General features: G+C 45.4%; 1 protein-coding gene across 3 annotated transcripts in view; it reads left to right on the top strand.

The window, feature by feature from the left end:
- Positions 1-20,182, top strand: part of FMN1 (formin 1) — a 405,926-nt gene that overhangs the window by 46,438 nt on the left and 339,306 nt on the right. The window contains exon 1 of one of the 3 annotated variants that reach the window (XM_068253928.1): positions 13,898-13,948. The exons of the other annotated variants lie outside the window; for them this stretch is intronic. The gene's annotated coding sequence lies outside the window, so the exon portion shown is untranslated. Of the gene's footprint in view, positions 1-13,897; positions 13,949-20,182 lie in introns of those variants that run through there. 3 annotated transcript variants of the gene reach the window in all.

The raw sequence follows: 20,182 nt of genomic DNA, 5'->3' as shown, positions 1-20,182 counted from the left end.
TTGCACCTCAGACTGTCCAGAAGTTGGTGGTTGCTTTAGTCCAGGTCTGGGGGAGATCCTTCAGGAGACCATCTGCCACCTCCATCAGGAGCATGCCCAGGTGTTGTAGGGAGGCCACACACGCTACTGAGCCTCATTTTGTCTTGTTTTAAGGATTTTACATTAAAGTTGGATCAGGCTGTAGTGTTGTTGTTTTTTTCCATTTTTAATTTTGAATGTGACTCCATATTCAGACCTTAATGGGTTGATACATTTGATTTCCATTGATAATTTTTGTGTGATTTTGTTGTCCACTTACTCAACTATGTCAAGAATGAAGTAATTAATAAGAGTATTTAAAGAGACTCTGAAGCGAGAATAAATCTCGCTTCAGAGCTCATAGTTAGCAGGGGCATGTGTGCCCCTGCTAAAACGCTGCTATCCCGCGGCTAAACGGGGGTCCCTTCACCCCCAAATCCACCCCCGCAAATCTTGGTCGCAAACTTGGTCGTGAATTTTTTCTTCCTGGAGGCAGGGCTAACGGCTGCAGCCCTGCCTCTAGTCGCGTCTATAAGACGCGCATCGCCGCCTCTCCCCCGCCCCTCTCAGTGAAGGAAGACGCGTGTGGGGCAGGGCTGCGGCGGTTAGCTCTGCCCCAACCAGGAAGCGCTCTCCGGCTGCACGGAGGGGATTTGGGGGTGAAGGGACCCCCGTTTAGCCGCGGGATAGCGGCGTTTCAGCAGGGGCACACATGCCCCTGCTATCTATGAGGTCTGAAGCGAGATTTATTCTCGCTTCAGACTCTCTTTAATTCATTCAGACCTAGAATGCAGTGAATATACTGGATGTGTCCTTGGGCAGGGGATATACGGTTGTGCTCATAAGTTTACTTTAAGTGAATCCGAAGGGAAAATTTAAACTGGGGAGATATTTTAGATATATCATGGTTTATATGGAGGCTGCCATATTTCCTTTTAAAGAGAATCTGAAGTGAAAAAAAACTTATGATATGATGAATTGTATGTGTAGTACAGCTAAGAAATAGAACATTAGTAGCAAAGAACAGTCCAATATTGTTTCCAGTACAAGAAGAGTTAAAGGGGTTCTGTGGGTCTTAACAATAATAATAAAAAAAAGCTTACCTAGAGTTCATCACCGCCTGTGACCTGCTAATTATACATCTAACTAGATGAATAGCACTGCGGCTGCCCGCGTCCTCGCTCCCGCACGGGTCATCGGAAACTTACAGTAAGCTCCTGCTGATGCGCACGGCAGCGAGGCCGAATGCGGCAGCAGCAGTGCTATTCATCCAGTTAGACCAGTGATCTGCAAACTTGGCTCTTCAGCTGTTAAGGAACTACAAGTCCCACAATGCATTTGCCTTTATGAATGGTGACTGTCAGACTCCCGCAATGCATTGTGGAACTTGTAGTTGCTTAAAGTGAACCTCCGGACTAAAAATCAGCAGCACTGAAAGGGCCTGGTGTTTCTTTAACAGTTTCACAGCATCAGAACTTTGTTTCTCTTATACAAGCCTTATTTTTAGCTGCACAGAAGAAAACTGGCCGGGCTTTTTTCCCCTGATGCTGTGCAAAGCATGATGGGATTTCTGATGTTCTTGTTCTCGTTCTGCAATTTTTTTTTTTTTTTTACATTTTGAATTTGACATTTGAAGCCTAGCGTGTGCAGCTGGGAAGGGTTATCAGGACTCAGGACAGTTGGAACTGTGTCTCCTGCTCCTTGTCGCCTCCTTTCAACCAAAAAGATGGCAGCCCCCATGAATCACAAACATTTGCCTGTTCTTTTAAAACAGGGTGGGTAAAAAATTATATTACCTATTTATTGTAATTAACATAACGTAACTTGATGACAGCATGTTTGTTTAGGCTGAAGTTCCCCTTTAACAGCTGCAGAGCCAAGTTTGCAGATCACTGAGTAAGACGAATAATTAGCATGTCACCGGCGGCGACATATGGAGGTGTCTTCAGTGACGGCGTGGGACTTAATAGAACCCCTTTAAAGAAACTTCAGTTGCTTTCTATGCAAAATAGCTTTTCTGAGCACTCCGATCCAACTTGCGTCGGAGACAGTCCTATTTTCTGAAGCACTTATATATGTCAAAGAAACAGTGAGAGACCGCTTCAGATGAGGTTTTACTGCAGGAAAGTTCAAAGGGTCTTTAGCTCTACTGTTTCATAGGTTAAAATACAGAGTGTGGCTTGTAATTGCAAATATGATAGAATGGTGCAACGTAATATAAAAAAAAAAAGCTATATAGCTAAAAATAACAATATGCAACTCCTATCTTTGATACTAATGTTATATTAATTATGTGTACTACACATGCAATTCATTATATCATAAAAGTCAATGGGAATCAAATGTATTTATTTTATTTCTTTTTATTTAAATAGATGCTCTTTTACCTTTTTTTTTTTTTTTTTTTTTAAAGGACAATTGAAGTTAGAGGTATACGGGGGCTGCCATATTTTATTTACTTTTAAACAATACCAGTTGACTGGCAGCCCTGCTGATCTATTTGGCTGCAACAGTGTCTGAATCACACTAGAAACAAGCATGCCACTAGTATTGTCAGATCTGACCATGTCAAACGCCTGATATGCTGCATGCTTGTTCAGGGTCTATAGCTAAAAGTATTCGAGACGGAGGATCAGCAGGACAGCCAGGCAACTGGTGTTTTGTTTAAAAGGAAATAAATATGGCAGCCTCCAAATCCCTCTCGCTTCAGTTGTCCTTTAAGGCACCTATGATAATTTGTCGCCATGCCGTTCCTCTGGCAGCACCCCTGCACCTGAAATCGCTGTTGAAAATATTTTACCAGTTCGGTCGAACATGGTATGAAGAGGAGGAGGCAGAGCTTATTTCAAGGGATCTGCCTCTCCTCCGTCACGCACAGCCACGTCTTCCCCTTTCTCCATCCCTCTGAGCTGCGCTTCCGATGACAAGCTGGCTATGTGACGCTCAATGTGTGCGCACATATGAGCTCACCCGCATCTATGTGCGCACGCAAGCTCTGTACAGTGCGACCCCCTAAAGAGCAGTGTGGCGCGCTTGGGAGAGTGACATGCGTGTGCATGTGTGCAGGAAGAGGATGCTGGTGACCCAAAAAAAATGTAAAGGCCGCAGCCATCTTCAAGGTCACAGGCCCATCTTTGGGGGACAAAATAACGGTTACTAGAGATGGTGGTGCGGCAAAAATGATAGACGCAAGTAGGTACAAAGATGAACGCATCTGTGTGTTTTTGTTTTTTTTAAATGTTGGCAATTCTCATTAGCTTTAAAGAATAACAGTTGCCTGGCAGTCCTGCTGATCTATTTTGCTTACAGTAGTGTCTCTAAATAACCCCAGTAACAAGAATGCAGCTAATCTTGTCAGATCTGACAATAATGTCTGAAACACCTGATCTGCATGTCTGGGAGGAATGGAAAGGTAATGCACAGGAATATGAGGTATCCAGCATGAACATACCTCTAGGTAGCCCTTAAAGGGACACTTAAGTCAAACAAAAAAAAATAGTTTTACTCACCTAGGGCTTCCAATAGCCCCCTGAAGCTCTCCGCTGCCCTCGCCGTCTCCCTCCGATCCTCCTGGCACCGCCGGCAGCCACTTCCTGTTTCGGTGACAGGAGCTGACAGGCTGGGGACGCAAGTGATTCTTTGCGTTCCCAGACACATTAGCACCCTCTATGCTGCTATATGATATATGCTATGGCAGCATAGATAGCGCTATTGTGGCCAGGAATGCGAAGAATCACTCGCGTCCCCAGCCTGTCAGCTCCTGTCACCGAAACAGGAAGTGGCTGCCGGCGGGGCCAGGAGGATCGGAGGTAGACGGCGAGGGCACCGGACAGCTGCAGGGGACAGCTGCAGGGCTATTGGAAGCCCCAGGTGAGTAAAACTTCTTTTTTTTTTTGACTTGTGTCCCTTTAAAGCGGATCCAAACCAAACATTTTTTTTACTTAAAAATATTTAGTTGCACCACTTTGACACCTACAAAGATAAATAAACACTCCTTTAAGCCTATGAGCATTTCAGTGCATGCTTTTCACCCTTCTCATTTCATAACTAGGGCTATACAGGTGGCAGCTATTAGCAATTCCTCCTTTGCCGGACACCTCCTACTCCGCCAGTTTGCCGGATACTGTCCCGGCAAAATGAAAGGGAGGGGTTTTTCCAATAAATGTAAAATATGTTATATTTGTCATCATTTAGCTGAAAAGGTTATTTATTATAATTTCGAAAATAGATTTTATTTCTGAAATCTTGAATTTCTGAAACCTTGTATTTTTAATTTGGGTCCACTTTAAGATTTGCTCGGGTTAGGTTTCCTTTAAACAAACTTACCTTCAAACCTGGAATCTTGGCACGCACGCACGCACGCACGCACGCACGCACGCACGCACGCACGCACGCACGCACACACACACACACACACACACACACACACACCTCCTGGCAATGTATACCACAGGTGTGAGATAACCATGCTTCATGAATTGTGCATGTTTTTTTTTACTCCCCGTCTCTATATAGCGGGAATAAGCCAAGCTGAATGCTTTGAGCAGTACTGTTGGTTGATGCAGATCACTGAAGCCTGTCATATTTCCCCTGCACATCCATTCATCCTCTTGTGTCTGCAGGCAGCTTGAAGCATTTTGTGCACTACTTTTACTGTTATCAGATGAGCAAAGAGCCTGTGCTAGTGACATAGGTACTGTTGTATCTTTCTTCCTGCTAAACAAAAAACAGTGTTAACCCTTAGACTGCCAGCTAATTTTTTTTTTTTTTTTTAAATCTACATGCTAGTGTCAGCTATGTTTTTAAATTGTGTTTTATTAAGGCACTGTTCATACTGTCAGCGTTTGCAGAACGCATAGAAATGCGAAGAAAACTCAAGTTGAAAAACTTATGCATGTTGAAAGGAAGTGCGTCGCACAGGAAATGGGAAGCACAGAGGGAACAGTAGGCTAAAAACGCAGTAGTATGCATTTTTGATAGGTGTCCATAGTCTTTCATTGCGTCCGTTTCTGTGCGTGACGCACAGATCTGTGTGCAGCAATGCGGATGAGAAATGTATGCGTCTCAATCTCATACTCATACATGTGAATGAGGCCATTAGAAAACATTAGTAGCCATTTCTATGAGCAAAGTCTGTAAGTACGTGTTCTGGAAAAAACCGGCTAGTAACGCACATAATCTGAACAGGGCCTAAAGGTCTTGCTTAAAGAGGCACTCCAGTAAAAATAATGTAATAAAAAAAGTGCTTCATGTTTACAATAATTATGTATAAATGATTTAATCAGTGTTTGCCCATTGTAAAATATTTTAAATCCCTGATTTCTATTCTGACATTTATTACATGGTGACATTTTTACTGCTGGCTTGCTATATTGGCAGTTGGAAACAGCTGTAAACCGCTATTTCCCACAATGTAACAGGGTTCACAGACAGTAAACTGCCAGAAGTATCTCGGTACTCAGAGCTTTTTGTGGGAGGGGTTTCACCACAATATCAGTCATACAGCGCCCCCTGATGGTCTGTTTGTGAAAAGGAATAGATTCATGTAAAAGGGGGTATCCGCTACTGATTGGGATAAAGTTCAATTCTTGGTTGGAGTTTCTCTTTAAATCTGCAGGTACGAAAGGTCTATAATAGTCAGTAGGGATAGCAAGTGAAGTATGGTCCGATGTTTATTGTGGTGCAGAAATGCAGGCATCAAACTGAGAAATGTTGATTTAAAGTGGTCTGAAACTCTGAAATAACGTATCTTTAAAAAAAAGGTGTTTTCCTACTTTTTATTTCTAATTGTTACCATATCTGCTCTTGTACACAAGTAATATTGTCCATTTACAAATTACCAGTTCCCAAAGTACAGTTTATCTGCTCTGAAAGCTGCCATTGCATCTTATTAATAGTTGCTTTTATTATATATTAACACCTTGTGACCTTTTCTGTACTATTTGCATACTAGAAGCAGAGAGAGCTCATTCTCAGCACAGCTAAAGGGGCCCATACACCTAACGATTTTCCCGCCGATATACAGCAGATTCGCTGTGAAATCTGCTGTGAAATCGTTGCGCAAAAGCTGACCGAACTATCGATTTCTTTCCGAAATCGATCGTTCCTGTTCCGTGCGTGCAGAAGATTTCCCTCGATCACCGGCGGGTCAGGGGTGCGTCGATAGCGGTGTTCGAATGTCGGACGACCGACGCTAGCGGCAATACATTACCTTCTCCGCCGGCGCGTCACTGCTGCTCCTTTTCCGCTGGGTTCCGGCAGGCTTCACTTCTTCCTTTCCCGACAGGAAGTTTAAACAGTAGAGTACCCTCTACTGTTTAAATTTCCTGGACGTGAAGTGAAGCCAGCCGGAGCCCAGGGCGCAGAAGAATACAGCAGAGACCAGGGGACTCGCGCCGGCCGGATCAGGTAATGTATGCAGGGGGGGCGGCGGCAGCTTCACAGATGGTGAATCAATTTCATGCTGAAATCGATTCACAATCTGTTTGCAGTAAAGGCAGCCATACGATCCCTCTCTGATCAGATTCGATCAGAGAGGGATCTACTGTACATTTTAGTTGACACTCATAATGTAATGCTTGTAATGGGGAAGGACCAATTGGTGGAACAGTAACTGAATATAGGAATCCTCATCTTTAGGTATTGCATCTATTTTGGTTCCCCTAACCAGAGCAAGATTGTCATCCGTAAAACGTGTTGGTTTAAACTTGAGGAAAAGCAATACATAGAGCTCATGTTGAGAATCCCATATAAATATTGTGTGCCCGAGGCGCATAATGTTATACCACACATGCTATGTAACAAATGACTCCCACCGCCACACAACAAGCCTTTATATGTGCCCCACCACTGTGCTAGCACCCTCTGTGTGGCACACACTTCCACCACCATGCCACTTAAAGAAAACCTGAACTGAGAATTAAAAGTCAAAATAAGCATACACAAGTCATACTTGCCTTCCATGTAGTCTACTCCTCAGTGTCTTTCTCCTGTCCCACGTCCTGCTTGTTCACTGTGTTCAAGGGAATTTTCCGTCCTCCATTTTGAAAATAGCCATTACCCATAACAGCTTTTTGGTCAGCACACAGTTAAACTGTAACATCGCCCACTTGAGCCATAGGAAAACATGGACATTACCTGGTACATCAGTTTTCCTCTCAGCTATAACTGACAGCAACTGATATTTTACTGACAGCAACTGTTATATTTCAGATCTGACAAAATATTGTCAGAACTGGAAGGGATCATTGTCAGAAGAAAATGGTGAACCTCTGAGAGGAACTGATGGCAAGGTGACTATGTAATGTTCATTTGAAGTTACCTCATGTGTTTATTTTAAATATTTTTACTCAGTACAGGTTCTCTTTAAGAATTCATTGTAGTGAAAATGTGCTTATGGTCAAATATCATGTTTTTCTCCTCCCTTTCAGGGCCAGCTCAGTATCAGGGCTGGTTCTCTCATGGAGCAAGGTGAAACATTTGCATCAGGCACAGAGATTACGGGGACAACATTTTTGTGCTGTGTAACAGCATGCAGTCAGAGTAGGAGGAGAAGCGAGAGGAGAGCGAGTGAGGTGAAGAAGTCATCATTGGGAAAAAGCAGCTTGTTGTGTTATGTGAGGAGTCTGAAAGTGAGTGAGGAAAGGGGAAGCAGGAGAGCAGCAACGTTTCATTTGCCTTGCACAGCAGAAGAGAGGAGGTGGCACTGCTGTCCTCACTGAGGAGGAATGGAGTGGCTGAGGGCGAGCAGTTCGTTTGTCAGACTCAGTCAGCCAGTGTGCTGTTGTGTTGAGCTGGAGTATGTCATGTGAGAACATTAAATGAAGCTGAGTAAATTGTCGGGTGCTGAGCGGTAATTCCAAATCAGGAGGGGAGCGCATCCTCACAAGTGTGCCTCAGGCAGCAAAAAGTCTAGAACTGGCCCTGCACAGTATACCTCAGATATAAACGGTAATGCCCACCAAGGCCTAGTAGCACCAAGGTGGTGAACAAGCAGGTTCATAAGGAATACAAATTGGAAATTTGGAAATTGACTGAGGCGAACCAGGGATGATAATGATATAAAGTTTTGGCGAAAATCACTGTATCTGATTTGAGTTGTATGCCTATAAGAGACACTCCAGTTATACAAATGGCCTACCAGTATGTTATTTTGGATGTGAGAGAAACCAGAGTGCTCAGAGGGAACTTGGAGAGAACATACAAACTGCATGCAATTAGTGTCCAGGCAGGAAGATGAGATTTGAACTCTAGTGTTGCAAGTCAACAGTGTTATCTGTTATGCCGATGTCCTGCATTGTGTGAAATAATGCTGTGACAATTGTTTAGTCTTCAGTCTCGACCTAAATGGAATAATTAGTATTACATTTGCCTTTATTGAGTGAATGAGCACATCTTGGAAAGCTCGATGGCCTCGTGACAAGCAGTAATCTTAATTTTTCTATTTATAAGATCACATGTCTGAGCTGTATATAGCCTTCAGATAGTAACATGTAAACGTTATCAGTTTCTCTTTACACGCATAAGACTTGCAGACATTTTAAGAATGGTTATCAGATGGACTTGCCTGTCAAGATATAGAATACCACTTATTCTGTGCAAAAACATACAGGGAAACACATGTTTAGATTTTAAGCTCCTGAGCGTTACGCCGCTCAGGAGGTTTTGTTACTTTTAGCCCGATTTTTAAATAAATGTGCCAAATGGCTATAAACCCTCTAGCTAGCACTAGGCTAGCTAGAAGAAGTCTCCGGCACCCTCCGATCCCAGCCTCTCCCCAGTTTATACATTACCCAGCCTGGATCCAGCGATCGGCGCAGCCTCCCCAGACCGGTCCGGTCATTACTATGGGGAGGATCACAGATGACGTCGCCGACGTCATGCGTAAGCCCGATCCTCCCCATAGAGAGACTGGAGCTGTGCTGGTAGGCTGCGCGATCGCTGGATCCAGGGGAGTAATGTATAAACTGGGGGATCGGGGGAGATCACAGGAGAGCAGTGGGTGCCCGAGACTAGAACTAGCTAGCCTAGTGCTAGCTAAAGGATTTACAGGCATTTGGCACATTTATTTCATTATTTGGAACTCCTGGGGACAGCCGGCGGTATGCCCGACACAGTGTCGGGCATACCGCTAAGGAGGTTAATATCTCAAACTTCCCCATGGAATTGCATCTGAGCACGACTCTTACTGTGCTCAGACTCATCATGAGGCGTTCTTTCCCCGCTGCTGGGTAGTGCAGCCACATGTGGTGTTAACAAATTCTTCCATCCGACCACATGCAATTGCATCCAAATGACACTTGTAGCTGGCAGCTGGGTGGCTGAACTGCCCTACAAACGAGCAGTTCAGTGGTCCCTGCAAAAGAGGCCTTGAATACACAGATTCAGTGACTAAAACATCAAGTTGACATGGTGGGGAAAAAACAAAAAAAGCCAAAAAATTACTTTTTCCTTGAAGTAATGAGAATTCTTAACCTTTTTTACAACCACTCCACGACAACTGGCGTGGACGCCGTGGCAGCCCCGGGACCGCTCAATGACAATTGGCATAAAGTCCTGGGGCGGGGTTTTGCAGGAGATCGCGCGCGCTGATGCTTTGCTCCGTCATCAGTCTTCCAGCGGTGATCGCTGCTAGGAGACTGTTAGTATATTTACACTGTACAGCGCTGCGATCTACGACAGGGCTGTCCCCCTGGGAGAGACAAGAGCGATCGGCTGTCATAGGCTGATGCCCATGACAGCCGGTCGCCATAATTGGCTGGCGGAGGGGGGGGGAGGGCTCAATATAAAATGGAAAGAAAAATAGTGAAATTTATTAAAAGAATGAAAACAAATAAGCTAGCAGGGCAGCAAGGATCAGAGCCCACCAACAGAAAGCTCTGTTGGTGGGCAGAAAAGGGGGGTGCAGTGGCCTAATTTGCAAAAACTAGCCTGGTCACGGGGGGGGGGGGGCTGCTAATCCAGCGTTTCTAATACTTTTGGCCACAGCCCCTCAACAAGCATGCAGATCAGGTGCTATGACTGGAGTCCAGACTGGATTAGCTGCATGCTAGTTTCAGGTGTACTACTACTACTACAGCGATTTGATAAGCAGGATGCTAGGCAACTGGTATTATTTAAAAGGAAACATCCATATCCCTCTGTTTAGGTTAAGGACGGCTTGGATCTAAGAAAGCCCTTTAAACATTTTCCATCTGCCCAGGCAGGGTCTTTGTAAAATCAGGGGTGTAATAAGACTTTAATAGCACATCAAAGCAAGCCGGGCAACTGTTTCCTTATTCTGCTTCCTTGTTTATTGTGTCTTGCTGCCAAAGACATTACATGCATGCAAACAGTCTTGATACATCAAACCTGGTGCGAGTGTCAGCACTGAGGTGTACCAGGGTGTGGGTGACCAGGGCAAAAAGGACTGCACAACGCCGTTTCGCGCCTGACTGGCGCTTGTTCACGTGCTCGTGTCCTGTGTAGAAGGAAGCGCTGTGCGGCTTCCTGTATAAATCTTAGGAAGCGGCACCCTAAGCGCTTCTGGTTGGTGCGTGGAGCTGATGTCAGTGAGGGTTAGGGGTGAGGGGGGCGGGGCCGCGCCGACCAGCGGCGAAGAGTGATGATGCGCTGTGTACATACAGGAAGTGAAAACAGCGTCCGAGTTGCTGTAGCAACCATTGCTTTCACCACCAACAGCTTACGTGCAGTGCTGTGAAAAACTTATATATTATTGTGCAACATATTAACACCTATACATATTAACTTGCATCATCCTTCTAGTGTGTACATCTAAAGTGATCCGTGCTTGTTCACAAAAGTGCATATATAAAGACCTCTAACGTTCTGTGGGACAAAATGTACGCATGCTTATGGCATGAAGCAAAATTCATTTGGGCATAAATTACAATTGCCTGCACCCACCAGGTTGGAATAACCTCTTTATTATTTGTTCTAATAACATCATTTGACTAATAACATCATAGATCCAGACAGGCATAATTAATGGATGCCTGTCCGGGTTATCTGGCAATGGATGTGGACGTCCATTAAACAAAGTAGAAGGGACAATGTGTCCTTAAGGTCTCCTCCTAAGACAGTAATACCACCCCAGTCTTCTTTTTTTAAAAGGGTTTCGGGTTTTGTATAGAGTTTTTTTATTAGAACAAATAATAAAGAGGTTATTCCAACCTGGTGGGTGCAGGCAATTGTAATTTATGCCCAAATGAATTTTGCTTCATGCCATAAGCATGCGTACATTTTGTCCCACAGAACGTTAGAGGTCTTTATATATGCACTTTTGTGCCCTTGTTTTCCGCTCTCCTGTATATGTGACTACCTTCTCTCCTCTCTCCCACTCCCCCCATCTCTTTTTTCACACTGGCATTCTGGATAAGTCACAAAGAACCTGGGCTTACTAACTGTGGGTCCTAGTACACAGGACCTACATAACGAAAACCTGTGCAATAAGCACGGTGGATCCATTAATAAATGGATCCTTTTCAGCGTGTAGCAGAAACACATGGGGAGGGGGTGGATCCCCACATTGACCCCGGTAATACAAATACACGCAGTAACCAATAAAACGTGTGTGGAACAACCTTCCTACACCTTTTATGGGGAAATTAAATCCCAGATTGTATTTTTGACTTCTAATATGGGATTTGGCACACTTTTTTCTTATATACCTGTATTCTTCTATGGTCGCAGGGTTAGTCGACCTTGCAGCCCTCCAATATGGGACACCAGTGTGCACCCTAAGGGAATGCCCCTGCCACTTAACGGGGGTTTTCTTTATGGCTCCCCTTTTTGACTAATAACATCATAGATCCAGACAGGCATAATTAATGGATGCCTGTCCGGGTTATCTGGCAATGGATGTGGACGTCCATTAAACAAAGTAGAAGGGACAATGTGTCCTTAAGGTCTCCTCCTAAGACAGTAATACCACCCCAGTCTTCTTTTTTTAAAAGGGTTTCGGGTTTTGTATAGAGTTTTTTTATTAGAACAAATAATAAAGAGGTTATTCCAACCTGGTGGGTGCAGGCAATTGTAATTTATGCCCAAATGAATTTTGCTTCATGCCATAAGCATGCGTACATTTTGTCCCACAGAACGTTAGAGGTCTTTATATATGCACTTTTGTGAACAAGCACGGATCACTTTAGATGTACACACTAGAAGGATGATGCAAGTTAATATGTATAGGTGTTAATATGTTGCACAATAATATATAAGTTTTTCACAGCACTGCACGTAAGCTGTTGGTGGTGAACGCAATGGTTGCTACAGCAACTCGGACGCTGTTTTCACTTCCTGTATGTACACAGCGCATCATCACTCTTCGCCGCTGGTCGGCGCGGCCCCGCCCCCCTCACCCCTAACCCTCACTGACATCAGCTCCACGCACCAACCAGAAGCGCTTAGGGTGCGGCTTCCTAAGATTTATACAGGAAGCCGCACAGCGCTTCCTTCTACACAGGACACGAGCACGTGAACAAGCGCCAGTCAGGCGCGAAACGGCGTTGTGGAGTCCTTTTTGCCCTGGTCACCCACACCCTGGTACACCTCAGCGCTGACACCCGCACCAGGTTTGATGTATCAAGACTGTTTGCATGCATGTAATGTCTTTGGCAGCAAGACACAATAAACAAGGAAGCAGAATAAGGAAACAGTTGCCCGGCTTGCTTTGATGTGCTATTGCATTTAGACTTTTTTCAAGTGACTGTACCGGTTGCACGTTTCCTCACTTCAGTGTACATGTTGCCATACAGAGCGCGGAGGTGAGAACTAGAGGGATCTGTACGGGCTGGCTTTCTCTCTGTCCTCCTTCAAGAGATAGCACTGAGTGCCGAGTGGTGTGTGTTTCTACAGTGTACTAAAAGTAATAAGACTTTAACCCAAGGAACAGAGGGAAGAAACAACAGATTCCATATGTTTCTGGAGTTTTGGAGAAACCCAGTTGGATCTTTATTAGTTACTAGCGGACCCGCGGCGGACCCCCTCCCCCCCCTCCCTCACCTGGGTCCCCCATCTGCGCTCCCCCTCCAGCTTAAGCTCAGCAACAGCCACCGCCGCTATTAGTAAGAGGCAGCGGGCGGGGATGACTCGCCTCTTCCGCGTTCCAGCGTTCCACTGTCGTCACTTCCTGCAATGCCGCCCACTGTATTGTAAGTGGACGGCATAGCAGGAAGTGACGACAGTGGAACGTGGAAGAGGTGAGTCATCCCCGCCCACTGCCTCTTACTAATAGCGGCTGCTGCTGAACTTAAGCTAGAGGGGGACCCAGATGAGGAGGGGGAGTCCGAACCCCCCTCCCCGCCGCTGTGCCTAATACCCCCTTCCTGCCCGCTACCCCCTCCAGCTCGGCAGCAAGTGTAGGACCACCCCTGGGGGCAGGGCGCTACTTCTTCTTACTTGGACTGGCCCCTTCTTCTTGCTTGGACCGGCCCTGGGGGCAGGGCGCTACTTCTTCTTCCTATTTTTTCATACTTTTAATTTAAATTTGGCAACTTCAGCAGGTACAATCCTCACATTTTTAAAGCAATCAAGCAAAGCAACCTTATGCATACACCAAAAGGCACCAAAAAGCAAGAAACTGGAGTAACATTTGTCAAATGCCCTATAGAACTAGTTGTGCATAACCGTTGGTTTGAGATGCAGCTTAAATGGACATACAATGTTCGTCCAGGAGACACCCTCTAATATATTTAGCTGTGCTTGTTAACTGAGAAAATCAAGCCTTTCCTTGTTCCATAACTAAATATTCTCATTGTTCGACGTCTTTATTTAGTTATATTTTTAGGGCTAGAAATCACATGCTGTCTATCTTGCAAATAAAGCCTGTGTTAGTCCCTTGTATCCCGCTAGTCTAGGCACAGCTCCTGCCAAACAACTGTAGAGTGTTCCTTTCTCTGATCCCATATCAGTGTGGAGACTGGATTGTTGGGTAAGTCGGTCTAAAATGTGACAGATGGTGTTTAAGGAACATAAATGACAACTGATATTAGATTGTTTTGTGGCGTTCAGCAAATCTGTATTAAACATGTATAGAGTAATTATGGGTTCTGTGAGCTGGATGTTCAGTGTTTAGTGGTAATGCTTTATAAACACATTTTATCAGGGAACAGCTTATCTTTTGTATTGTGCCTTCTGCATATCTAATTATGTGATGCACAGCTGTTAAGGCACCCACAACACTAGGGTGGCTGTAATTATAAGGATGGGTTTCTTTATTTTGTCTTTCTTTCCGGGCGGATCGCTCAGAAACAGCCGTATCAGTCTGACGACAGAGCGTACACACGCCGGACTGTCGCTGGCACGCCCACCCAGCGGGAGGCAACGACGGACCCGTCGTTGCCAAAAGTCCGGCGTGTGTACGGACCTTTAGACTTTATGTGAATATAATTTATTTTTTTACGATAATATTTATACATCTAGATTTAACATTTTCATTCATTTTTTTCCCTCTTACTTATAAAACTGGCCATACATCTAGCGATGATGGGCTGATTCAACCAAGAGACAGATCACTTTCTGGTCAAATCTGATCAGAGAGAGATCTGACAGATGCCCACACACCGCAGGGCGCTTCCCGATCGATTTTTCAGTATAAAATCTCTTGGAATTGGCCTTTTGATGCCACATCTGCTGCCTCGGCGCCTATGTCGCTGCCGTCCTATTGTAAATGTGCCCCCCTTGCACACATTTATACTCTACATGTCCACTGTTGACTGCCGCGGTGCCCATCTGACTTCAGCGCCCGCCATTTGCACCTCACATGCTGCTGGTGTGAAGCATGTGGGGCTCATTTACACTCGCTCGTCACGATATCGCACGCCGTTACTGCCATGCATCCGATTGAGCGCGTCTGCCTGAGATTTAGCAGCATGTCCAATAGATTTATGTCACATCGTCGATCAGGCATACTTTCAACGGCACAGATTTTCATCCGGTTTCACTAATTATCGGATGGCCGATTGGCCACCAAGTTGATTGATGTATGGGCACCTTAAGTGTTCTCTACTTGTTATTTTAATAACCTATTGTTCATTCACTGGGGAAATCCGTTTTTCTATAGGTCCTGCCTAAATGTTGTGTGAACCAACCACCTTTAGGACACCGGGACCAGAAGTGGCCCTACAAAGTACTTTGTCTGGTTGAAGATGTATCTTGTGCCAAGTGGAATGCTTATATTAGCATTTCAGCATGCAGTATAGCTCCAAGGTTCTCACAACGTGTAGTATGTGTGCCACAGGGGTACTTCTGTTGGGTCCAAGGAGGACTTAAGTTGGAAAATGATAAAGCCTAATTATACCATTACCATATACACATTTTTTTTTTCTTTCCATATATCCTTGTCAAGGGGTACTTGAGATAATGTTTGCCATACCAGGGGGTAGTTAGCAAGCTTTCAAAAGTGTGTACATACCAATGAAATGTTGAGAATCACTAGTATAGCTCATGTGACATATAAGGCCATAACATGTGATGTAGACCCCGTAGCATTATGATCCCAAGCTGGGAATAGTCTCTATGTACTGTAGTCCTGAGACCTGATCAAAATCTGTGCTACTTGCATTCAGTGCAGATGACCGGATCTGTGTCAGTCTGTTTGTGATTAAAGGGGTCCTAAAGCCAAAAAGGTCCCAAATTAGATATGGTACTTGAGAGAGAAAAGCCACTAGATCCTCCTGAGGCTTCCCCTTTTTCTCCTCGCAGTTCCAGCACTGGGTGCCCGCAAGCCTGTCAACAAGGGCTTGTGGATGGAGCTCACCCGCACTGCGCAGGCGCCTGCCCTCTAGCACGGAGCTGTGTGGGCTCTGCTTTTTTTGCCAAGCCCGAGTGGCGGCTCTGTGCTACTGGGCATGCACAGCCCGGGAAAGCTTCATGCAACTTTGGGGTCCCATCGCTGGATTAGAGGGATGCGGAAGCCTCTGTAGGATCCAGAGGTTTCCCTCTGCCAAAAAAGTAGATGATACTTACCTTGGGAAACAAAACAAAAGTCCCAGATTTACTTTAAAGCAGACCTGAACTCAGAAATTCCTATCTGCCCTAAAAGATACACAACAGCATAATAACCTTTAAAGAAAAAACATTTCTTTGTTACAGCTGATATAAATCTGCAGTGGTTCTACTTCCTGTTTTCATGGAAGCAGACCTATTAACATCATGTGCTTTCAAATTAGCCTATCTGCCGTGGCAGTTAGCTGACACAGTTGAGGGGTCAAATTATAACTTGTGCTTAGTCGCAGATGAGGGGGAATTAGACAGGCTAACCTCTCTAAATACGTACAGGATGCATTTCTCTGTTTTCCTTTAGTCCTGTGCAAGAATTAGTCTAATTTAAAGGGGCACTATGGTGAAAAATTAAAAAATGTAAAAAATGTGCAAACATAGACAAATAAGTACGTTATACCCAGAGTAAAATGAGCCATAAATTACTTTTCCCCTATGTTGCTGTCACTTACAGTAGGCAGTAGAAATCTGACAGAAGCGACAGGTTTTGGACTAGTCCATCTTTTCATAGGGGATTCTCAGCAAGAATGTCATTCTTTATAAAGATATTCCCTAAAAAGGATTTATTATTATTTTTTATTTCTATAGCGCCAACATCTTCCGTAGCGCTGTACATAGTACAAACAAATAATGGGGAACAAATATACATAAGAAATACAAGACACTGTACAGTCATGACATTGAATAGAATTAAAAATACAAATACTTACAAAGTTGATGTGTAGTTGGTACATGTACATATGTTAAAATTACAGCAGTATGAGAAACACTAGGAGGAGGTCCCTGCCCTTGCGAGCTTACAATCTAGAGCAGCGGTGGCGAACCTATGGCACGCGTGCCGGGCCCGGACGCGTAGCCTAATCTGCTGGCACGCCACCGCTGCTTATGAACTGGCCGCAGCGTCTACTAGACGCCGCCGCGCCAGTTCATAGCCCGCAGTCTCCCGGGAGGCAGACTAGGGCTACGGCAAGATGGCTGCCGTCTCGAAGCCCTGTACTGGAGACTATTTGTGTCTCTAGTACAGGGCTTCGGCGGCAGCCATCTTCCCATAGCCCTGCACTCTGCCTGTCAGCGGCAGCGCGGGAGACTCAGCTGCAGAAGATCCGGGGAAGATGCACGCCAGAGCCCAGCCGAGAGGGAAGACTTCTGTCAGGTGAGTACATTACTTTTTTTTGTAAGTGAAATGCGGCCCACTGTGTTGTTTTCTGCTCAAATGTTTCCCACATTGTGTTTATTTACTATGAAATGCTGGCCACTGCGTATGTTTTCTGGTGAATTGTGGCCCACTGCGTTTTTCTGGTGAATTGTGGCCCACTGCGTTTATTTACAGTGAAATGCTGCCCACTGCGTTTGTTTTCTCTTGAAATGTGGCCCACTGCGTTTGTTTTCTGGTGAAATGTGGCCCACTGCGTTTGTTTTCTGGTGAAATGCGGCCCGCTGCATTTGTTTTCTGGTGAAATGCGGCCCGCTGCATTTGTTTTCTGGTGAAATGCTGCCCGCTGCGTTTGTTTTCTGGTGAAATGCTGCCCGCTGCGTTTGTTTTCTGATGAAATGTGGCCCACTGCGTTTATTTTCTCTTGAAATTTGGCCCACTGCGTCTATATTCTGGTGAAATGTGGCCCACTGCGTCTATTTTCTGGTGAAATGTGGCCCACATTGCATGATTTTCTGCTGAAATGTTGCACACATTGCGTTTTTATTTTCTGGTGTCTGGGGTAACTGTTGCTGCATTTATTATTAAGGGCTCATTCACACTACAGAACGTATGCACGAATGCAATTTCATGCATGCGCTGCCAACGCACAGTGATCGCACGGAATGCACATTGTGGTGCGCTAAAGCGTGGACGTCGGCAGCTGTACCCATCGGAGAAACGTATGCGTTGTGCGTTAAAATGTTCCCAGATGCGTTACAACGTAACGCATGGGAACGCACACCTGTAGTGTGAATGGTAACATGGAAGTCTATTGACTTTCATGTTACCATATGAATCTTACATTATGTGCATTGCGTCAAAACTGACAGCGCAGCACATAGTGTGAATGAGCCCTTAATGGTCATAGTTGGCTATATTTGCTGCTTTGGGGTTACGGCGGGTATACTAATAAATAGCATCACACAGTTTCTGCACACCCATGATGCGAATCCTCGTTTCACCACATCATGGCGTAAACACTGCTTTCTTTTGCCTCGCTGTTACATCATTACGTTAGCTCTGCCCATACAATATCATGGCCACGCCCATTTTTCGGGGCGCTGCACGCGCCGCAACCCCCCCTCCCCCCATTGGCACTCGGAGATAAGTCGATGTAAGGTCGCAGTTTGGGCACTCGGCCTCTGAAAGGTTAGCCATCACTGATCTAGAGGGTAGTGGGGAGGAGACAAAAGGGTAGGAAACACAAGGATTAGTGGGTGAGCCAGTGTGCCTTCAGTGCTGCCTATAGCAAATTATAGGCTTGTCTGAACAGGTGTGTTTCCAGAGTACGTTTGAAGGTTTCCAGACTTATGGCATGACGAATCGGTGAGAAGTCTTGGATGCGAGAGTGAGAGGAGGTGACTAGGCTGGAGGACAAAAGGGTCTCCTGTGAGAAACGGAGGGTCCAGGTGGGGAGGTATCTGGAGATTAAAGAGGAAATGTATGGAGGCGAGAGCTTGTGTAGAACTTTGTATGCAAGTGTGAGAAGTTTAAACTGGATCCTTTGGGCAACTGGTAACCAATGGAGGGATTGGCAGAGAGGGGCTGCCTCAGAGGATCTAGAAGAGAGGTGGATGAGACGGGCCGCAGAGTTTAATAGGGATTAAAGAGGTGCGAGTCTGCTTTTTGGTAGACCACAGAGTAGGGTGTTGCAGTAGTCAAGACGGGAGATGATTAGGGCATGCACAAGCATTTTAGTTGCTTCTGGTGAAAGGAAGGGACGGATTCTGGAAATGTTTTTGAGGTGGAAGTAGCAGGAGGTCGTTAAGGTGTTAATATGTGGTTTAAAGGAGAGCTCAGAGTCCAGAGTTAACCCTAGGCAATGAGCTTTGGGGGTTTATGCTATTGGGGTGTTATCTACATTGATTGTGACAGAGACCGAAGGTGGCAATATCACAATCTCCGTTTTGCTCATATTGAGTTTAAGGAAGCGGGATGACCTAAATGTAGATAAAGCGGATAGACATTCAGGGACTTTTGATAGTAGTGAGGAGAGGTCTGGGGCAGAACAATAAATTTGGGTGTCATCAGCATAGAGGTGTGTAACGATTGTGGAATTATTTCCGTGGTCAGCGCACAGGATGCGCGCTGACACTGCAGAAATCCTCCACAAACGTATAATCTTAGAGAACCAAGCTGTGGTGCAATGCACCTGTAGAGGGGAATTCCTGCCGACAGATGGAGCTGTGGAGAACAGAGGAACAACCCCTCTGTACTGCCACAGACGCCAGATAGGAATTGTACGTGGGGAAGCAATGGAGAGCAAGATAGCCCTTAAAGAGAGAGCACAGAGACAGAATGTATGTATGTCTACCAATCTAGTCACCGCCCGGCGACGGTCGACATACAACAGCGAAAATCAAAGTGTGAATGCAATTGCAAGAGTGGCGATTGCCAACAGTGACACAAGACAGAATAAAGGTTTAAACATAGGAGCAGAGCAAAAAGGCACAGCATATCATACAATGAGAAATACAACGAAAATACCTAAACGCGGTCACCATGCCCTAGACGCAACAGCGACCAGCGCGTTTACGGCGCGGTCTCCGCACGATAAGCGCAACAGAGACAAGCACACCACCCTGACTAACGTATGAAAACAAATGAACAAATAACAGGAACGCTTGCTAAACGGCTGCCTTACCGCAGACAAACGCAAGCGTTTTCTCCAGACAGACGAACGGAAAACGGAAATAGGTCAGATCAGATCCACCGCTCTTCCGCCAGAGCGAGTGCGATCCGGGTTCAGGGACAGGACAAGAAAGATCCACTGCTCTTTTCCACCAGAGCAAGTGTGATCTAAGTACAGAAACAGAGCTAGCAGGATCCACTGCTCTTTTCCACCAGAGCGAGTGCGATCCACACGGCAAGACACAGGAGCAACCAGTAGCAATCGCCGCCACGGTAAAACTCCCAGACATAGACTAGAGAGATCCACTGCCACTACCGCTAGGGCAAGCGCGATCCAGG

This window comes from Hyperolius riggenbachi, chromosome 9 (assembly GCF_040937935.1).
Source record: "Hyperolius riggenbachi isolate aHypRig1 chromosome 9, aHypRig1.pri, whole genome shotgun sequence".
Lineage (NCBI taxonomy): Eukaryota > Metazoa > Chordata > Amphibia > Anura > Hyperoliidae > Hyperolius > Hyperolius riggenbachi.
This window is presented reverse-complemented; position numbering and strand designations above follow the sequence as displayed.